A 6000-nucleotide genomic window follows, 5' to 3' on the forward strand; every position below is an offset into this window, starting at 1 on the left:
AGTAATTTTTCATGGTGTTTTTCACTCTCAGGCAGTGAGATACCGTAAAACATGTGAGCCTGGTCGAAGCGAATGATGAGTTACATAAAAACTCCGGGAGAAGGGGACTGAACATCATCCAAGATCTTATTAGAGACAAAGAAGCATTCTCCTCTTCTCTGTCAAGGGTCCTCTCCGTCTGAAAGGAAAGTGCATGTTCTTGATTTTTAACACATGTATCAGAACACATAAAACAGTGTCTGTAGGACTGCAGGAACGGCCCCAGGCTTGCTCTTGATGTGCTGGGAAAGAGATTTTAGGCCAGGGGTGATCTGCAGAGCCCACATATTACAATTCTGCTCTGATCATTTTCATCCTGTAATACACAGCTATAAAAAGTGATTCTGCAGGACGAGAGCCTCTAAACAAACATTGGTGGTGTTTGCTTTCTGGACAGTCATGGTTAACATTGACCAGTAATTAATTACACTCCTTTTTTTTTCTCAAATAATTGTATTATGCAATAATGCATTAAATTAATTATATATGAAGAGTTCAGATGCAAAAGCCTCTAAGTGCCATCTGAAATTTTCTTCTAGAATGATCATTTTTATCAAGCTCGTATATTTAAGTTCAATAATTTCACTTAAATGACAATTAATAGGAAATCTTCATTTGCCATTTAAGTGAAATTACTGAACTTAAATATACAAGCTTGATAAAAATGATCATTCTAGAAGAACATTTCAGATGGCACTTAGAGGCTTTTACATCTGAACTCTTCATATATATATATATATGTATATGAATAACGTTTCAGTGGTTCAGTATATATACGTACACATATTATACATATTATATATACATACAATATATATACATATGTAAGGGTTAATGCCCGACGAGGTGTCCATTGTCAGGTATTAATGGACGACGGCGAGGCGTGAACCGTCCGCCGAAGTCCATTAATACCTGACAATGGACACCGCGAAGGGCATTAACCCGCTTATACCATGGTCACTTGCCAAATAACACATTTTTAAAACATTAGTTTATATTTTAATTAGTTTTACAATCGAAATCTAAAGTTTTTACAAACAATAACTTGGTTTCCCTGGTTACGCCTGACGGTTTATTTAGCAACCGGAGATATTTATAGTCCGCTCAGCGGATACTTTGACTGCCTTTTGCTATGGTTACTCACAGCTGATGTAGCCAGCTCATTTATTTATTAATTTCGAACAGTAAACAGTCAGTTTCACCAGAACTCCTTTACTAGGTGTCCTCTATCACTTTTTGATGGACACCCTGCAGCCAATCAGAATCGAGTATTCACCCAGACCATGGTATAATATATTATAAATGCTGTTCTTTTGAACTTATACTTCAGTGATCCCCCCAAAAAATGTATCATCTTTACCACAAAAATATTAAGCAGCACAGCTGTTTTCACCATTGATAATAATAAGAAATGCTTCTTGAGCATCAAATTATCATATTAGAATGATTTCTGAAGGATCATGTGACACTGAAGACTGGAGTAATGATGCTGAAAATTCAGCTTTGACATCACAGGAATAAATTCCATTTCATAATATAATCAAATAAAAAAAATGGTTATTTTAAATTGTAATAATATTTCACAATGTTTCTGTTTTTACTGTATTTTGATTAAATAAATGATAAATATATACCAGCCTCAAACCTTTTGATGATGGTGCATAATGCCATTAACAGACAAGCTTCAATATACTATACAAAATTACAGTAGTTTACAATATTACAACCTAAACAACAATCCTTCTCATTACCTCACACCTCATTGGTTTTTGCACGTCATGTGAATAAAGGCACACATTTCACATTGAGGCAGATTCATTTCAACCCTGGTGAGTCGTAATGATTCATTTTATTATGCCTTTATCAATGTTATACTATTATATATAAATATATATTCATTTGCCTTCATTTTTGTACTTTTAAGTTTTCATTTTTAAGTGTTAGTAATTTTATAATGTGCTTTTGTAATTTTTGTTAGATTTATTATATTTATATTATTTATTTATTTTATTTCAGTATTAGTTTTCATCATTTTAATACTTCTGCTTACACTTTTCATTTCAGTTAGCTGCCAAGGTGACATTTGTAATTTTCAATTAAATTTAAGTTTTTCAGCTATTTAGATTTTTATTTTTTTCAGCTTTATTAACCGAAAATGAAAGAAAAGAAAAAACTCTCTCTCTTTTTTTTTTTTTTTACTACTAAACTGATCTTTATGTTCTTTTTGGAGCTTGAAAGTTTTTGGGTCCAATTGACTTCCATAATATGGACAAGGACAAAAACCACTGACACATTATTCAAAATATATTTTGTCTTTCAAAGAAAAGGAAAGTTGTATAGCTTTGGGACACAAGGGAGATATGACGACATAATTTCCATTTTGAGTGAACTAAACATTTAAACGGTTGGAGTTGCATTCATCATAAAATTGTGAAAAGGACATAACTTGTGCTGCTTAAGCAAAAGTCAAACTGAACCAGATTTTAACCAGACTGTTGTTTGTTAATGTCCATACTGTATTGTGATTGGTCCATTCTTATTAGCCCAAGTAAAAAGTGCCCACCCCGAGAGAAGTTTAATACGAAGAGTTAGGGGTTTGTTCAGATCACTAACCTTAAGTGTGAGCAATAGTAATCGTGAAGCTTCCCTTAGTAAGCACTGATTGGGATGCCTAATGACATCACTGTTTTCCTTTTGGACTCACGACAGTCATTTCGCCTTCAACAGGAAGTACAATAATGCAGCCACACAATAAGCCATTAAACACATCACCCACTCACACATCACAATTGCCCCGGCACACTAACCTTCTGTTTTCCTGCCGCCATCCAACCTGATATATATATATATATATATATATATATATATATAAAGAATCTCCACACATTTTTCGTCATTCTTGACTTTTCATAAACACTCTCCCAAAACATCAAACCTCAATTGCAGTAAAAGTAACACAATAAGTACATTGTACCTAACAATTAATTGAGCAAAACCACCCTCATCCTCTCACTTTAATCTTTCCCCTCCTTTCTACGGCCCCCATTCCCCTTCCAGTCTTCTTTATTTGCCCTGAGACCCGTTAAAGCACTTTCTCTCTCAAGCAGAAACGCTTGCCTTGACAGCAACTTCTCGTGTCTGTCTCAAGACGCCATCCTCAGCCCACCCAACCATTCCAGGAGCAAAATGAAGACGTCCCACCACCCAGCCTCATCTGATCCCCCCCCTCCTCTCCGCCCAGCCTTGACCCTCTGCGTCAGGGGATCGACAGCTTCCCCTTGGCCTGTCTCAGCAGGGTTTCTGTGCTGCTGTGCTGCAGGGCGCTGTGTGGGAAGCCCTCAGCCCTCTCACTCTCACACGCACCTCACGGCTCTTCCTATTCAACACTTCCTCCTGCTGCCGGCCTGCCATCGCACTCACACATGGCTTTTTTGTGTTTTTTTTGTTTTGTTCTGTTTTCTTTTTTCATCTCTCCCTCTCTCCTTCTCTCTCCTCTGGGATCGGCAGAAGAATAGGGGGACAGTAAACCTGAGGTGTGCGCATTTCCTCTGCTGAGGCGCTGGTGAAATTAGGACTCCAGTTGTGTCAGCATCCCTGCCTGCTGCCTGTCACTCTTGCTGTTCCCCTTCCTTCATCATCTTCCTCCTTTAAAGGGATAGTTCACGCAAAAGTGCGTTAATATGTCTTTTCGAACTCATAGAACTTTCTTGCTTCTGCGGAACAAAAAGAATCAATTTTTTACATGCAATTATAATAATTGTGAACTCAAGGTTTCAAGCTTCAAAGAGGACTTGCATTGAATGTTCAAAATCTAATTGACATCATATTTGCATACTTTATTATTTGTTGATTCTTGTTTGCAACCAGTTTTGGGGGTAACGCATTACAAGTAATGTGAGTTATATGTAATCAGATTACTTTTTTCAAGTAACTAGTAAAGTAACTCACTACTTTTACTTCTTCAAATAAGTAACGGAAGTTACTTTATTTTCCCGTTTACTGACTGACAGCTCTCCTGTCATGTTGAGAGAAATCGGGAGTGAGATGCAGAGATGTCGTGTGCGCTGATTCAGATTCAGATGAAAACAGATTCAGTATTTTCAAAAAAATATTAAGAAGTGAAATGCAAACCTGCAATAGTTAAATATGTTAAATAACGCAAATACTGTACTTTATGTATTTAATCTCACTTTATTAACCACTGTCTTTGCTGCTGACCTTCTATGATCAAATTCAACCATACTAATAAGCAAAAATGACTTCAGATAAACATCTTTTTTTTTTAATCTTTGTAGGTAACGTGATTAATCTTACATGTTGAAATTGCAGAAATTTTTATATTATTATTGTCATATTTTATAAAAAAAAAATGTAATGTAGTTTGAAATGTAGTGTAAAATTTAGAAATGGCTGAAAAGTCATTATGTTTATAAAAACAAATGTATAAATATATCAAAATATTTATACATATAAATCTTATTCAAATTAAAACAAATTTCTAAATATAAATAAAATATCTTTGCTTTTAATGTGTAGTGCATTCAGTTTCAATGCAAATTCATTAATTAAATGTAAAAACATTAGTAACATTATTAACATTAGTAGCATTCATTAACATAATGAATTAGTATTAACACTCTTGTAAGAATTTTATCTTGTTTTCTATAATTAGAAGTATTATAACTGTTGTTGTGATTGTTTATAAGAACACACAGTACTTCTGACTGTAAGCTGCATAATCCATTATACACACTGGCTTCATATAAAAATTGTTACCAAATCCACTAATGTTCTTCTAAAAGCCCAGTTCATATTCTGTATCAATTGTGTATTTGGTGCCATGGCACGCTCAGCTTTTTAAAAGGTCACAGGGAAGATAAACCCGTAATCCATCTCTTTATAAATTGTTTTCATATTGCTTATGATCCACTTCCAGCCCCATGCTGTTTTATTTTTACTTAACTGAAGGCACTAATTCTTTGCATTCATCTCCACCCACTGCTGATCATCACCATAGAGATTCATCCATCAGCCTTTCTGGATCCACCAGTGAACAGATCTGCTCGCAGGAATCTCTGCCTATGGGAACTCTCAGCACTGTGTGAAATATCCAGGATGATATATCTCGTGAGCTCACTGCACTTTGATTCAGTCAGACTCTGGGAGAGTTGTGTGTGTAACGGACAGATGCGTCAGTGAGCGGGGGACGTGTGGCCGTTATATTTTTCAGCATGCCTGCACACATTGTTTCAGGTCTTGTGGCATGTCACTATGGTATTGTTTTTTAAATGGCCTCCTGGGAGTGTGCGCATATGTGTGTGTGTGTAGTGTGTGTGCACGTGTGTGCACGGCTGGATGGCAGCCATGCTCGTAATTGGTTCTGAGTATATGCTTAAGTGCATATTTGTGTGTTTATGTTTTGTTGTGTCAAGGTCATACGTACCAGGTTCTGTGTACATGTATTTATATGAATTCTTATGGTGCATGCAGGCACTGAGGTATAAAGATTTTTTTTTATTTACACTGACATGACAATTTTTTAACAACTTAAGGGTTCTTTTAAGAAAATGTGTTTGTCTCTTATTATTTAATATGCAAGAGGACTCTGGTTCAAACATTGATTCAAAAGATTCTGGTTGGTACAGTTGTTTTTTAAAGACTTGTATTCAGCAAGTATGCATTAAAATGATCAAAAGTTATAATAAAGACTTTTAAATTGTTACAGACAATTCTATTTCTCAAATTTTCTTTCTATTCATTTGAATCTTGAAAAAAATATTATCGTTTCCACAAAAACATTAAGCAGAACAACTGTTTTCAACATAAAAAACTATAATAAATATTAATATAGTATATAATAATAACATAATATATAATAATAACACTGAAGACTGGAGTAATGATGCTGAAAATTCAGTTTTGAATCACACAAATAAATTACAGTTATGTGCTATAAAACTT

This window comes from Leuciscus leuciscus (assembly GCF_965113295.1).
Source record: "Leuciscus leuciscus genome assembly, chromosome: 18".
Classification (NCBI taxonomy): domain Eukaryota; kingdom Metazoa; phylum Chordata; class Actinopteri; order Cypriniformes; family Leuciscidae; genus Leuciscus; species Leuciscus leuciscus.